The sequence below is a fragment of the Curcuma longa genome, chromosome 9, assembly GCF_044706935.1.
Source record: "Curcuma longa cultivar G26 ecotype Majalengka, Jawa Barat chromosome 9, ITB_CL_G26_1.1, whole genome shotgun sequence".
NCBI lineage: Eukaryota > Viridiplantae > Streptophyta > Magnoliopsida > Zingiberales > Zingiberaceae > Curcuma > Curcuma longa.
This window is the reverse complement of record NC_133869.1, coordinates 3781102-3798587: the sequence shown is the minus strand read 5'-3', so window position 1 is coordinate 3798587 and position 17486 is coordinate 3781102. Positions and strand designations below refer to the sequence as shown.

Sequence of the window (17486 nt, the reverse complement as noted above, 5' to 3'; positions counted from 1 at the left end):
TGAGTTAGGGTTTTCGGCCGAGTTAGGGTTGTAAGATTGTTTATGTATCTTATATTAATTTCAATATATTTTAATTAATTATGTTTGTTATATAATATAAGTTTGTTACATATTATAATATTCTTCATATTTATATAATTCGTTGCTTATTTACTTGTTTATATACTGTCTTATTGTTAAATATTTGTAATTAACTGTTGATGCACTGTATATTTCTTTTATAGTTTATTACAGGTGATATTATTTGCATATTCTATTTTGCACCTGTCGATCCCGTACGTAGCACATCATGGTGGTAAGTTTTTTCATATTCTTCTTTGTGTAATGAATATTTATTATTTTATCTCATACCAATTTTGTTTGACAGTTTCGCAGAGGTGGTCATAGACGGAGTAGTCCTGGCCAGTCTGCTTCAGCACCTGGCGCTGCAGGACCTTCCCAGACACCTGGTCAGTCTCCTTCAGCACCTGGCGCTGCAGGACCTTCCCAGACACCTGGCCAGTCTGCTTCACCACCTGAGGCTGCAGGACCTTCGCATGCACCTTCGCCACCACAATCGTCGCCTTTACAGTCTCCAGACCCTTCTCCCAGACAGTCCGCTACCGAGATCCAGAAGACTCGGGAGTTTATAGTCCCTCAGGGCGATTCGTAAGTATTTATCTTTTTTTTTAAATTCAGATTTTATTTTATTTAGGTTACTAATTATTGTTTGCAATTTTTGTATAGATTTCAAAATTCTGTACCAGTTATTCGCGAAATTAATAAAATCGTGAATAACCATTGGGGAGGGGCTTTTATGACCTACACTAGCACTCCATCAACCACAAAAGATTTATGGTGGAGTGAATTTAAGGTATATATTTTCTTTAATCGATATATCAAATGAACTTGAATATATCTAATCATTTGTTATTTTTTTTCATTTTAGCGTGCATTTACTTGGGATCCAGCCGAAGAAACAGAAATCAAGCGAATTTTTTTTAAAAAAATGTGGGGATCATATTCGACATGTTCTAAATCATGCGAAGACGAGAGGCAAAAAACCACCGTGCATCACCGATGAAAATTGGACGAGGATCCTCGGTGTTTGGGCCACCGAGGAAAGTAAACAAAGAAGTCACCAGAACAAAGCAAATCAAACATTTAATTCTGGTGACTCATCTGCTACATATGCGGGAGGCTCCATCAACATCGAGGAACACACACGCAGATTAGTAAAATGCTTATCAACACTATATTATTAATTAAATTTAAATTATTATACTATTGCTAACAATGTTTTTTTAGGCTAAGGAGATGGGGAAGGAGCCACTTTTTATTGAGACATTTACCCGCACATTTCAGAAAAAAGATAAGTCTTGGAGCGGGCAGAGAGCTAAAGCAATGAAGGTTTGAATTTTAATATTTAACTTAATTGAATTTTAATAGTTATGTATCTTCTCTAACTTATAAAATATATTTATATTTCAATACAGGAAAAATATGATGAGCTTGAGCTAGCACAGAGAAGTTCAAGTGCTAGTGATAATGCTGATGGATCTGAGCCCTCCGTTGGAAATGACCTGAGTATCTGGTTGGAGGCGAGTGGAGGATCCAAGGGGGGGGGAAGGATATTGGGAATGAGTTCTCTGAGCAGAACTCATCGAGTTTCTGGCACATCTTCTTCCACCCAACCAGCAATGAGGGCACAAATAGACACCCTAACTGAAGAAGTCTCTCATTTAAAAGGCATCATTTTGAAAAGAGATGAAGAAATGAGAGAAATGCGCAGACAGCAGGATTTTATTATGCATCATCTTCAGTTAGGGTCCGCTCCGAGTCAGCTTCCTCTTGTTCCCGGTGAAGACGGTAATGCCGATGATGACGGTGGCGACGACGATTCTTCGTAGCCTAGTTGTGTATTAATTAATTTTTTTCATAATTAGTATTGCTTTAATTTTTTTTTCAATTTATAAATATTTTATTTTTTATTGATTAATATTGTACTTTTATTTTGAACAGGGTTGATGAAACCAAGGATGGCTAAGAAGTAAGTTTTTACATTTTATACTTGTACAAAATAAAGTTATAATATTTTTGTTTTCTTATGTAGGAAAAGAAAAAAAAACTACGATGAAGAAGAAAGTGATGCAGAAAGTATTATCCGAGGTCGATGCCGTGGACGGTGATACTTTTTGTTTCTTGTCATTTTGATACTTTATTATGAATGGATGTTATGTTTGGATGATGTTATGGATTGTTTGATACTTTGGAGTAATTGTTATGGTGTTATGGATACTTTTGTTATGTTTGATACTTTGGATACTTTTTGTTTATTGTATATATGATGTTATGGATTGTTATGATAATTAGAATGTGTTTAAATGTTGATATGTGAGTAATTGTAATATAGGATGTGATAGGATGTGAATTATGTGATGATTGTAATTTGGAATGTTTGTATATGTAAACAGGATTCATATTTTGAAGAAATAAATTGAAGTTGTGAATTTTTTTTTAACTTTGCGACGAATTTTGCGACGAATCGTGGATTCATCGCAAATATATCAAAAAATAGTGTTGTATTATTTGGCGATGAAATCTTATCGTCGCCAATTGGCGACGAAAAACTACTTTTCGTCGCCAATTGGCGATGAATTTTAGTTTTTCGTCGCCAATTTGGCGACGAAATTTGTATTTCGTCGCCAAATTGGCAATGAAATTATTTTCGTCGCCAATTGGCGACGAAATCTGGTTTTCGTCGCCAATTTGGCGACAAAAATACAATTTCGTCGCCAAATTGACCGTAAAATTTCCTTCTTTGCTCGTCCACTATGGCGACGAAAGAGGTTTTCGTCGCCAAAATTGGCGACGAAAATGAATTTTCGTCGCCAAATTTGGGACGATTTTCGTCATTGCCAATTTGGTGATGAAATATAATTTCGTCGCCAAATTTGCAACGAATTTATAATTTTTCATCGCCGAGAGTTGCGACGAGCTATTTGCAACGAAAAAAAATTCGTCGCAAAAAAATTTGGCGACGAAAATTTTTGATTTTTTCGTCGTCAAATTCGTCGCAAAAGGCCTATATTTTTGTAGTGTATCAGTCTTAACATTCACATTTCGTAGCTGCTACAACTATGTAGCAGCTATGAAACCATAATTGTTAAAATTGTGTGGCAGTTCAGTTGTAGTAGTTATGAAATTATAACTGTTATATAGTTGTAGCAGTTATGGGTTCGTAGCTACTATAACACATTCTTGATTTAGTATTTATGTGGAAAATATAGACGAGAGATAACAATGGAAATAGTATAGTGTGTTGGTGCAGAGAGCATCAAATGATCGAATCTAAATTTTGATAAGTGGACTAACAAGTTGAACTAAGTATGTAGGTAGCATAAGAAAGTCCTAGTTAAAACTAGGTAAAGGAAGCCCTAGTTGAGGCTAGGCAAAGGAAGCTCTAGTTGAGGCTAGGCAAGGAAGCCCTAGTTGTGGCTAGGCAAGAGAATCTTAGCTAGGAGGACTAGGCAAGAAATCTTGATAGATTAGAGCACCAAGTGGAAAGTCTAGGTAGGTTTGAAGAACTGAATGTCTAGCAACGAAAGTTCTGGGAACCAAGGATCAAGGTTGAGCAAAAGTCAAACGGGTCTGGAAAACCAAGTTGGCAAAAGGTAATTTCTTCTAAGTGGAGTGGGCGAGGACACATTCTCAGGTAGGAGAACAGTAGGCATCGATTTGACCTAAGGTTGTTTCACTGGAAACCTCAAATCAAGACCAAATAGTTTGTCAAAACTGTTATTTTCCTGTTATACTTTGTTTTTATACTAATTTGTGATGTAGGAAAGAAGGGGGTTGAAACTTTGTGTTTCGTGCATCTTTATTTGGATCCAGGTGACCGGATGGTCCAGGTGCTTGAAAGGGATCCAGGCGCTCGGATGTTAGTCGAACAGGCTAGTGAGGCGGATGAGATGGCAAAGTCCTAGTGGTCAGGACACCTCAGCCTTGAGGCGCCCGGAAAGGCTCCAAGCATCCGGATAAGGATAAGGCGTTGTGGAGTCAAAGTTGATCCGACACCCTCCACATCAGCATCTAAGCACTCGGAAGAGATATAGACACCCAGAAGATACCAAGTCAACATCGAAAGCGGATCGACGGGATGACATGGAGGCGCTCGGAAGGACGTCCAAGCACTCGGATCATCCTTTATAAGCAACTACGAGGGGAAACCCTAAGTACAACTTACTACACTACTACAACAATTTCCTGAGCATGAACAACCGATTCAACATGCCGTGATAATGCTGAGGAGCTGCACCAACATCCACACTTCTCATCTTTTAAGTCAGTAACTATTACTCTATCATTTTTGTACTTAACATTTTAGGACGGTAAGGATTTACCGATCCTAACAGATTTTGTAAAACGACAAACTCTTTCTCATAAGAGGGGAGTTTTTATAGTGAATTGTCTATCGAAAATGATCAAGAATCGTGGTGTAGTAGCCTGTAACTGTGAACCAAATAAACAAAAGCGTACTAATTTCTTACTTTCCGCTGCAAGATTTAATTTACGCACTCTGTTTTAATGTACGATTTATCGAACAAGTGAAAAAGCCACAACGCGCTATTCACCCCTCTTTAATGCTTTAACTCGATTCTATATAGTAGAGGGTAGTTGAGTAATTATATATGGAGGTGGGGTGTCCTTTTTAAAAAAATTAAAGTGGGATGTCATCTGGATAATTCTAAAAATAAAGGGTGCCCTTTCGAGTTTTGTCCCTAAATTATTTAAGGTTTTTACCATTTTGAGCTTAGCAAAGGCGTTTACCTTTTTTAACCTAACAACATTGTTAGAGAGGCATATCAAAGATCACAAAAACAATGCCTATTTAAATAAAAATTTATCTTACGACCACACGAATTTTTGTAATAGTTTTGATGGAGCAAATGGTTTTAAAATTAGTTTATGGTGCCACATTGAATTTGCCAATGCTACCAAAGAAATATCAAGATTTGTATTTCGTAGAAAAGCTTATTTTGATGAGATATTCATCAACAAATAGTTTGAAGTGGAATTTTTTATAGCCAAATTTAAAAATTAGCTCGCTGTTTAAGATATGTATAAGTTTGTCAGCACCACTCAAGATGCATTTAAAGATGTTTTTTACCTATAAATTATATTTTGTTTAGAAATACAAAATTTGCAAATAAGCTTAGATTATAGTTTGTTAGCTACATTGTGCATGGCTATCAATGCACCGTCCAAAAGATTTCAATGTTATGAAAGTATGGGGCAATTTTAGAAGAGATAAATTATGAGGGGCAAAATATTTTTTAATAGGTATAAAAATAATATGAAAGAAACCAAAAGAATCTCAATACAAAGTACTGGAATTTGTTTTTCATACCATTTAATATCTCTTAATATATATGTGGACGATAACACTATTTCCGAATGACTTGTCCTCTACTTTGATGTTTGATTGAGAGCACTACGTGCATGTCCGTATTGGTGCACTATTTTGCCTCACATTTCTTTTTTTTTCTAGAAAAAATAAATTGCTACCTACTTTGTATTTAGCATTATACGATGGTTACAAATAAAAAACGAAAGTAATAAAAAGCATATGTTATTTGTATTTTTACTATGTGTTCTGTAGAAGAAGATAATTGGCATTTAATTCGATGGTTGTTCCTAACTCTCTATCCTTCTTTCTATGATCACGACTCGCCAACTCATCCTCCAACCACTGTTTTGTAAGAATTCGAAACAATTTTGCTTTAAAGTTGATAGAGAATGATTGATCAACGGTTTTTGAAGTTTTTAAAATTTGGATCAATTCCCAAAATTAAGATAAATTTTAAGAAACTAACATTTTTAATGATAAGTTCTCTTGAAACAAATGTATTTATATTTTTTTTTAACTTTGTGAATTTTTTATTGCATTTCGAAATTTGATATAGATTTGCAATTCAAAAAGTTGAATAAACAATCGACTTCAACTCTAATAAGTCGACTGTATTAAGACAAGAACTTTCAAAAAAACTTTAACTTTTTGTTGAAATAAACTTTAGGTTTCATTTAGATCCATGTAAGGGATTTTAGAATATAATTTTGGTGTAAAATTCATGATTTGGATGGACTTCATGAATGGAAATTACTTCAATCTCTTTTATGTTGTCAAAGAGGGAGAAGGGATAAAATTTAAGTTAAAAATCTTAATATCTCCTCTTATTGACAAATGTAAAATTTCTAGCTTAGGTGTAGGAGGAGCCTAGCTTAGCCCCCAAATTCCAATTCATGATTTACCTAACTTAAAGACCTTACCAAACATAAAATAATAGGACGATTGTTAGTGCAATATGTGTTGGGTTTCCATATATGTAATTTAAAATTTTTTATGTTTCACTAAATATACAGCGGAAGCTAACTACGCGAAAATCCATCCAAAGGAATACACGCATGGAAACATAATCGTAAATATGACATAAACAACTTTATACCTTTTGAATGATGCGGAGCGGAAACTTCATCAACTTGCAACCTTGAGCAAGGTTGCCTCTACTGGTAGTCATGCCGAGATCTCCTCGAGACGACCTCCTAAGTCACATGTGTGTCTTCGTTGTGATACTAATTGAAGGGGAAGATAAGCGATTTGAGAGAGGACCTATAGTCTGATTTCATATCCGGCAGCACAAAGCAAACAGACGATACGAATCAGATTGAACGGAGGAGATCACACCACCGTTCGAAGGTCGTGTGGTTTGCTGTCAAGAAGGGACAGTGAACCTATATGGCATGGATGTTCTAGTGGTAATAATTGCCCCGAAATAAAAACCCAAAACAAAAGAAAAAATGTGATACCTTTCGATGGAGAAGCAAATGTTGCTTCTCCTCACGTTCCTTGCTTCCGCTGCCGATTGTAGCTTCCTTTGGCTCCGGAATGATCAACCCTTGGGAGATACTAATCTTAGAGAAGATCCTTATTCGAAGGTAAGCTTGGAAGCCTTCCTTGGCCAGCGGCAACAAGCACTCACAAGAGGGTGGGCGGCAACAACAAGAAGGAGGAAGAGATGGCTTAGACGACGGCAAGGAGGAAGGAGAGGAGGGAGCCACGATTTTTAAAACCAAAAATTAAGTTTTAATCTTGTGTTAATAACTCTTCATAAGAGTTATATTTATAGATATTTAATAAATTTTTTTTGTTAAAAAAATTAACAGAATATGTTAAACCAAACTTCAATCTTTTTGTCTCAAGTTTGGTTTACAACCAAACCGGATTGGTTCAAAACCAAATCACCTTTAATTAAAATCAAACCAATTTGATTTATAATTAAACCAAAGAAGGTCCACTTTATCTTTAAAAGACGTGGTCCATTCGTGCTTTCTTTCAAAAAAATATCTTTCATATTTACTCTTCATCTAGTCCAACTAAACTCAATATTTCTCGATCTGAGAATCTAATTCTCAAACTCATTTTATCTCTCTTGGAGAAACTCATAGTGCATGTGACCTTATAGGTTCCTGATTTATGTTAACCATCCATAATTAATCATTAATTATGGATCGATCATGAGTGATAGCTAGTAGTACATCATGACCCCTAATTAATCAAAAAATTATAGTTGATTCTAGAATCACTTTTGAATCCTTCAGCAACTACAGTTGATCGTGCCTATGTTCCTTTCATGTATCTTATACCCGCTTAGTTCAGGACATGGTCTATGTGTTAGTTCTCACTAAGTTGACTACGTCACACCTAGCTAAGCTATAGTTTCTTATCCTGCGGATTCAAATTACTCAGAATAATTATCTAAGAGGATCATCCTTTTGACATATTATTCCTTTGTGCAAAGACTTATGAGTAACAATCCTGACAAGTGGTTATATGGTATATGTCTCCTAATTAAAGGAGCAGTGAATCCTCTATTGGCTACTTAAACACTTTTGGATACTTCGGCTTATACCCAATCATCTCGGATTCACACCTTCTTAGAGATGCTTGCTTGAGATGTCAAAGTATAAGTCTCTATGATCAAGATGACTTGAATACCTCAAGTCAAAGGAAACTCGCACTCGAGCTGCAATGAGATCTTTATAGCCATTCATAGAACCATATAAAATCTCATGATAGGTCACTTCCAATGAACTAGTTACCCCTCAACTAGCATCTATAAGTTAACTCTCAACATCCTAATGCTTCTAGCCAGTGAGGATCAGTTGCTTAGTAAAACCAAGGAGTCTAACATATGCTAGTCTCACAGAATTGTATTAGTGTTAGCTCTTAGAGCTAATTATGAGATGATTGACAAGTAAATTTTTATATTATATTTTATTAATAAAAGGTAAAATTTATGGTTATTATATTTACTTCAAATCTATGCCAATGAATAAGTATAATAATTGTTGGTGCAGGGAGCGCCAGATGATTGAACTTGAGTTTTGATAATGGCAAAGGGTTCAAGTTAATTTTGTGAAGTGCACTAACAAGCTGAACTGAGTATGCAAGTAGCACAGGGAAGTCCTAGTTGAGGCTAGGCAAAGAAAACCCTAGTTGGGACTAGGCAAGGAACACCTGGTTTGGAAGACTAGGCAAGGAAGTCCTAGTCAGGAGGGATTGGACAAGGAAGACCTGGTTTGGAAGACTAGGTAAGGATATCCTAGTCAAGAGGATGATAAGTGGCTTTTTGACGAGATAAATTAGGGTTATATTAGATTGATTTGATCATTTTCTATATCATAAATTGGGTTTTTAGTCTATTTCATTAATTTTGGTTAATTTAATGTCTTTATTCTATTTCTTATTAATTTAAGATAATTTACGGATATTAATTTGCTGTATTTATTTTTGTAAAAAATTAGGATGAAGATAATAATTTTTTAGATAAATGTAATCAAGTCCAATTGTTAAAAATTATAATCAGGCCAAGAAAATCAATTCAGAAAGCCCACGAATAAGCTCAATTTGAAGAAAATCAAGTTTAGTTTGCGTCTGACTCAAGTCAGGCTGAAGTTAGATTCAGTTCGATTCAAAATTGGTTCTAGCTCAGCTTGGGTTCAATGCGAGTTTGGTTCAAGTTGGTTCAATTCATTTGGTTCAGCCCGATTCAGTACAGGCTTAAAAGGCTAGTTCGGGTTCAGGTTCAATGTGATTGGGGGCTCGATCGCTAGATTTTTCTCTCGATCACACTGTAGCTTCTCATCACGACTTTCTTCTTCCTCACTGAGTTCCATCGCGCATCTCCACCTTCATTCTTCTTCCTGATCAGCACATGGGTGGCGGCTGATAATCTCGACGGTCGACGAGCGCCGACGCAACCGTTGGAGACCTCGTCATGGGTGGTTCGCTCTGGCGATTGGTCTTCTTTACTCGTTTGGTCATACTTTAGTCACTATGGGTGTTAGTAGTAGCCCTAGAGCTAATTATATATATGATGATTGACTAGGGACTTTTGTATCATATTCTATTATTAATAAAGATAAAGTTTTTATTTATTATACTTACTTTATGTTTATGCCAAATAACTAAGTATAATAATGTCCTTGGGTAGCTAGTTCTAATCTACATCATATCGATTATTTGAGTCAATAGTGAGATGATATAGAGAACACTACTCTTAATCATTCCTAGTCAAGCATGTAGGTCAACTGAATGACTTGATCTCACAAGTCATAGATATGGAATATCGAGTTGACACATGGGTATACATTAGAGAATGTATAGTGAATTGGCCCGCCATAAGAAAGTTTCATGGATCATTATATGAGTGTCATAAACTCTCATATGACTATTGGTATGAATAGTCCTTAGACTTACAGTCACTACAGTTCCCTACATAAGAAGTTATATACTTTGGTGTCGTCAAACGTCACCCGTAGTAGGGTGGACTATAAAGGTGATCATTGGGTATGTAACAAATTATGCGGAGGGATGTGAGTGATGTAGATGAGATCTATCCCTCCAATATGACAGGAGTGATATCTTGAGGCCTCTTGATAGAGTAGGACTACGAAATGCATGGTCAAGCTCAAATGAGTCAATATGAGATATTGAGCTCATTTGCTTGAGTGAATCTACTTGGGGATCAAGAAACACAAAGATTGATAATAGGATGACACAGTCTATGCCTCATTGATCAATCTACATATCGAGGATAGAAGAACATGATCATACATTATCATAGTCACGAAAGTTATGTCGAATCTCGACATTCTTGTCACTTGGGTAGCAATGATGCATTGTTATATATCACTCATTGTTTATATTTCTAAAATGAATTTTAGAGATATTGTCAACGTTACAAGAATCTATTGGGTCACATACAAATAACATTTTATTTTAGAGATGGATTCATTTTAGTTTGACTAAAGGAACAATTAAGCTCATTGGATGGTCGAGACTTGAGTTAGACTCAAGTTGGTTGAATTTGAGTTAGACTCAAATTAGACCAAGTTGATGATTCATCATGTATGATTAATGTGGATTAATCATGCGTTGAAGAAGATGAGGTTATCATGCATGATTAATAAGGATTAATCATGCATTGATGAGGGAATACCAAAAGTCTAAAAACCTTTAGTATTCATGGTTTGAGTATAAAAGAGTTTTTTCTTCCCAAAACTCATGTTGGGTGTTCATCTTCTTCCCCCTCTTCTTCTTGGCCGAACACACCACCAATGGATTGCTAGCATAACTAAAATTTCCTTCAAAAATGAGTGTTCGTGTGGATATGCATAAATGCACAACGTGTAAGAGATCCGACAAATTTTGGATGAGCGGGATAAGCGAAAGTCACGCTCCAAAGGTATACCCTATTAGATAGGATTTTGTAGAGCTAAACTTGTATGAGTTTTCTTTCACATGGATCGCGCAAGAGATCCTTTTTCTGCTGCGATTTGTTTTTATTGCATAGGATTCCCTACAGTGGTATAAGAGTCACTTATGAAAGATCATACAAAATTTTTTTCTTTTATATGTGATATAGAAGTAGGACATATTGTTGTGGTTTCAGTAACGAGATCTAATTCTGTACGTCTCTTATCATTGTTGTCATTTTCATAAGCAAGGACTCGGCTTGATTCCTCTTCGACCTCCATAGGTATCACTGCTTCTCCTCCATAAACTAGGTGGAAAGGGGTCAGCTGGGTACTGTCTCTTGGAGTAGTTCTATAAGCTCATAGAATGCCGGCAACTCACCCACCCAATTTTCTTGTACTTGATCCAGCTTTATTTTAAGGCCTTTGACGAGCTCTCTGTTAACGGCTTCTGCTTGTCCATTGCTTTGTGGATAGGCCACGAAAGTGAAGGCTTGGATAATCTCTAGTTCTTTGCACAAATCATGTATCTTGTGTCCTTGAAATTATCATCCATTATCAAATACTATCTTACGAGGAATTCCGTACCGGCAAATGATGTTCTTCCATAGAAACTTTAAAACAACATCCTTAGTGATCTTAGCCAGCGGTTCGACTTCTATCCATTTGGAAAAGTAATTTATAGCTACCAGTAGAAACTTCTTCTGATTAAGTCCTATTGGGAAAGGACCTATGATATCAATTCCCCATTGATCAAAGGGACAAGAGATAGTGACAGTTTTCAATAGTTATGTCGGCTGATGAGGAAGATTCTGATGTCTCTGACAATTAAGATAGGTGCTAGTCATCCGAGCTATATCCCTTTACAAAGTAGGCCAAAAATATCCAGCAGCCAATAACACTTTCTGTGCCAGAGTTCTCCCTCCTATATGATTTTCACAAATACTTTGATGAACTTCTTGCATGACATACTCAGCTTCATTAGGTCTCAGACATTTAAGTAAAGGTTCAGAGAATGCCCTTTTATATAAGATATCTCCAACCAAGGTGAACCGAGCTGCACACTTTCTGACATCCCTGGCTTGTTCAGCTTCGTTCGGTAAGCTCCCATTCTTAAGAAAGTCGATGATGGGAGTTCTCCAATCAATCATCCCATTTATTTCAGTGGCTAGGTCGATGTGTGCTATCAGTTGATCGTGTATTACCGGTTCCTCTTGCTCCTAACTAGTCAAACTACTAGCCAAGCGAGCCAGCTTATCTGCCTTCTGATTGTTAGCCCGAGGTATCCTCTAAACAGTAACCACCTGAAAGGATTTTTTCAGTCTGTTAAAGGCTTCAGCATATCTCTGAAGCTTATCATTGCGAGTCTCGAAGGTTCCTTCTATCTACTGAGTAGCAAGTTGAGAGTATGTACAGATTATTACTCGTGTTGCCCCAACATGCTGAGCTACTTGTAGTCCAGCAAGTAATGTCTCGTACTCGGTCTCATTGTTAGAAGTTTTAAAATGAAGTTTTATGGTTATCGACAATAAGTCTCCTTTAGGAGAACATAATAAAATTCTAATTCCACTTCCCTTTTTGGTGGATGATCCATCTACGAATACCTTCCATGTCTCGGGTTCATTAGTGTCCAAGGTCTTGGTTAAAAAATCTGGTAAAGCTTGTACCTTGATAGTTGTTCTCAGTTGATACTGTATATCATACTCCCCTAGCTCGGTAGTCTATTTGATCAATCACCCTGAAACTTTGAGATTAGTTAATATCTGACCCAGAGTGTTGTTAGTCAATACTGTCATCAGATGAGAAAGAAATTTTATTAGATAGGATTTGGATTTTGTTGATTAAACTTGTACGGATTTCCTAATTTTCGCTGCGATTTTTTATTTTATCGCATAGGATTCCTAACAATACTCACATGCAAATCACACTAAGAAGAGCCAATCAAGTGGCAGAATGGTGATGCTAGCGAAGGTGGGTATAGAGATCCATTAAGATGCACGTCAGGCCACAAACAACAATGAGGCTTCACTAGGGAAGAAGATTTGGGAATTTATGTCATTCGAAATATTGGATGCGTAGGGCAAGTGTCGAGAGAAGGCTTCTTCCTCAGTCTTGACCCGTAGCTTGTTAGGGATGCATGAAGACGATGATGATGATAGATTTGGGGTAGTATGTGGTAGAGTGAGGGTGATGGATGATAGGGGACCGTGTGGGAAAGGATGTGCAAAGGTAAAGAAGATATATAGAAAGTTGGATGAGAGATGAATAGAGTGCTCATTTTTTCTTTAGTTAGCACAAGGTGTCTAGCTTTTAGAACCGTTTAATCCTGAGGGTGATCAACTCGACCCCACAAAAATTTCCCATCGACTACTAGGGTAAATCGGGAAACATTTACAGAGGCACATCCAGACGACCAACGTTCTTAGGCTCGCTTTTCACTAGAGGGAAAATCTCGTGCAGTGCACCGCAGCTAAGACTTGAACTTGAGATGCCTAATTATTTGCTGGAAGACCTAACTGCTATACCGTAGGTCCCGGGGGCATGAATAGAGTACTCGAACAATAATTAGGGGTGGATGGGGAAGTATCAAATATTTAAGCAGGAATTTTGACTTTATTGTCACTTGATACAAAAATTAGTTGTAGTGAGACAGATACGAAGCACCAAGAATGATCAACTTTATTGAAAAAATTAATATTGAAAGTAAGATAAATTACAAAGAGGAGTTGGAGTGGTTCAAATCCAATTAAAATTGAAAAATAAAATCAAACAAATGAGATAAGAAAATAAATTGAGACTTAGAAAATAAATTGATTATGATTTTGAGAATATAAAATCTTACCAAACTAAAAATCTAATCTAAATTCCTAAACCTTTTTGCAAATTAAAAGGTATCAAATTTTGACGCCTAAAACAATTATTGAATTTGATCATAATTTACAAATCAATTCTTAATTTGCATCAATTCCATTCTATCCTACCAATCTAATATTTTTAAAGCACCGTGTAGCTAAAAAGGAAAGGTAATTAAAGAGTCAAAGTAATAGATAGGAAGAAAAACAAGAGCCAAAAATTATGGCCAAGCTATAGTGCATGGCATGTGAAAGGTAGCATGATGGAAATAAAAAAAGAAGTGCTGCTAACGTGCTGTGCCATAGGATATTTATGAAGTACCATCGCAAGCATTGAAGTTATTTGGTGACTAAAATCCTAGTTGCAGTCTTGTGGATGGCGCAGGGGACCAAGCTTTTACGTGGCGCAGGGGACCAAGCTTTTACGAGGCGCTGAGGCTTGTCTTTAGAAAGAAGATAGCTAATGGACAAGATGATTACTGATTAGTCAACCATTAGATTGGTCTAAGTTGGATACTTCTGAAAGTTATACGAGATTGTAGGTGTGCATATGATATTTTCAAGCTTGCAACTTTGGAGTTATTTTGTATGAAATTGAGTTCATTTGCTGCTACATTGTTACTAACAATTTCACCAGTGATTTATTTAATGTCCTTCCAATAAGTTCACACATTCCACCCAGGTGCCCCAGGTGTTTGTGAATGTGGTTTGACCATGATTTTTTGCACTAGTTTGACTATTGCATTAGTTTTGCTTTTCTCATTTTCCCTTTGTTTTGTTAAAAGTTAGCATAGTCTTTTATTTCAGAAATCTCAATTAGTTAAGTTTTTTTTTCTTTTTCTTAGACATTAATTTGTTCTCATTCTCATATTCAGGCCCTCTCTTCTCTAAATGTTGAAAAGTTAGTTATACCTGCAATTTCTGAATTAAAGGACACTTGGATTAATGTCTTTGGCTTTAGGCCTCTTGAGGTTTCTCAAGAATTAGATGCTAGGTCCATAAACATGTTGGTTTTTCCTGGTACTGGTTTATTACAGAAGCAATTGCTGAAAAATCATTCGTCTGAAAATATGTCTATTGATGGAGGTGAGCATGTTTAATGTAGTTGATATTTAATTAGTTTCTTTGTGACTCCCTGTTTCGGCATTTTTTGTGGTTTCTGCAGTCAGATTGGTTAAATACGACATTGAACACCACAAGACAATGCCAACTCATGATTCTTCTGAGGCCCTTTGTGCCATACTCAAATTCCCTTACTCTGCTCAAGTTACATGTGAGGATCATCATGGTTGTCTTGATTCTGTTACCTCCAAGCGAATGCATGACATTAGAGAAAACATGGAATCTCCATTATGCTCCTTGGTTGGATCGGCCACTCTGTTTGGTTCTGAATCTCTGTGAATAAGAAGGTAAACATCATAAGGTTGCTATTAGACCAGTTGCCAACTTTTTCTAGTGACTGATGTTATATTTATCTTGTAAATAGGTTAGACCTTTAAAATCACTTAGGATTTGAGGTGCTGCTGCTCTCTTTTTTGGAGTATCTTTTGAACACAGTGAACATGCTGCTGGTGGTCTAGTGAAGTTCCTGATATGAAGAACTACAGAAAAATGTTTGGTTTTTGATCAAACATTTTTCTTAGCAATAGTTTGCAACCAACAATTTGGATGGACACGTCTGAGTGTCTAATTTCTAAAAAATGTGAAAAATGAAGGGCTAAATTAATTTTGCTGTTCAGTAAGTATGCTTCTTTATTATCTTTCTCTTTGGTCTTCTCAAACTTTTGTTACGTGGCCCTCACAATATCGAATTCTTAATTCTTGCAACTTATTTCTAGCAGGAAAAAATAACTTTTGCTTCTAACTTTTCTTCTTGTTGATCACTATCAACTAGTTTTTGATATTTCACCAAATTATGCAAAGTTTGACTGACCCCATCACTTACCTTATCCCCTACTTAAGTTTGATATTGCTTAAGGATGCCTCAAGTGTCTATCTTTAATTAAATGCCCTGAATAGATTATCTCCAGCTTCATGATGTACTAGGAATCACTCTGAATCCTTTTTTGCTACTTTAAATTTGTTTACAGTTTTTTGTAGCAGCATTTGTTAGAAATTCGTATTCAATGTGCCTAAAGAACCTGCTGATCCAGAATTGCATGCAATTATTTTGTTGTATTCTGATTTCTGAATGCTTAAATTGCTATTTTGCTTTTTGCTGTGTTAGCTTTTTTTAAACATTTCAGGCATGTTATTATGGTTGTCTGTTGCGTTGGAAAGAACTTGCTAGTTGATACTTTCATTTGTTTACTCTTAACTTCTCATTTGCATTTGGGTGTTACAAATTTTGATAATTTTTACGCATATATATCAAATACATGCCAAATTACTTTGCATCAGATATAGTAATTTTGTTTGATCAAACTCTTTCTTGGCAGTAAGTTTCTTGTGCAGGCATCTGTTCAACTAAAATCATATTTGTGGAGTTTGTTTGTTTGTTTTTCTTGAAGCACCATTATAATCAAAACTAGTAATAATTACATTTCAGTGCATTTTCAAAATCTCGTAATTTTTGCATCTTCCTTTCAAAACGTTTCAACATCATTTCTTTGTTTGAACATTACCTCCTCTTCTTTGCAATTCTTGCAACTGGCCTTTATCATTATTTCATGTTAACAGGTGCTTTGACGATGCCAATTTTCAACACATGGATCAAAGAATGCTACCAGTAGCAGATTCACGTGGATGATTAATGCCCATATATGGCTGTCTGGAAGAGCTTTTCTTATAAGGATGATGAGATCTAAATATATACCCTCTTTTGGGAATTTGACTTGCATTTGGTCAGGGCCTGATCGCACCTTTTTGTAGTATTTGACTGCCGAAACTTAGGTGGGGTTTTTTTTTTTTTTTGTTGATTCAACTTGTAAGGGCACATTGGATATATATAAATGTACAAGACTTAGTCTACTTATATATCCATTTAGCAACTAACTTTTTTTTTGTTGTAATCAAAATAAGAGTACACGGAGCAACTTTTGTTTCTTTTCCATTTTATTTTGCTCTGTCATGATGGCTAGTTTGTAATTTGGTCTCACCCTTCGTATTTTTATGGCTGTAGACATTTAGATGAGTCAAATAGTTGATTTATTTTTCAATCGTTTTCCTTTTTTACTTGGACAATTGGGAGATAGAATAGTTACGAAGTGAAGGTGTTTTTTAGTCGAAGTCTATAGTTGTTGATTTGTTTTTTTTATAATTATTATCTTTTTATTTCATTATGGTTTTTTATTTGCATAAATATTGATTTATTTTTTTAATTATTATCTTTTTGATGTCATTATGATTCTTTGTTTGTATAAATTATATTTTATACTGCGAAAGAACTTGCCATCCTTGACTTTCGCCTAATAGCACAAATAATGATTCAGTAAAAGGAAGAGTTTTAGTTACCAGGTTACAATATTGTTCTGTTTCAGCCTCCCCTTCGATCACACTGCATCATCACTGTCGGTCTCTTCAGGATCTACTGATACTACATCAAAGTCTTCTGGTAATTCCAATTCTACAAGCATGACAATTCTTTCTTTATTACTAACTTTGTTTCTGCATTCTCTGTCAAAATGCCCTTCTTCACCACAAATGTAGCATCTACACTTTCTCACTCTTGTCCTGTCATTTTGATATTTTCTTTTAATAACTCGAGCATGAGTTTTGTGGGGTTTACCTCGGTAGCTCTGCGCCTTCCTTATGCCATATTTTCTTTTATTCTGATAAAAGTTCAGTACACTTTCTCACTCTTGTCCTGTCATTTTGATATTTTCTTTTAATAACTCG

At 35.9% G+C, this 17486-nt stretch overlaps 1 pseudogene; it reads left to right on the top strand.

Annotated features, from left to right (window-relative positions):
* Positions 1-364: 364 nt before the first annotated feature.
* On the top strand, positions 365-1889 carry LOC141834414 (uncharacterized; annotated as a pseudogene).
* Positions 1890-17486: the final 15597 nt, after the last annotated feature.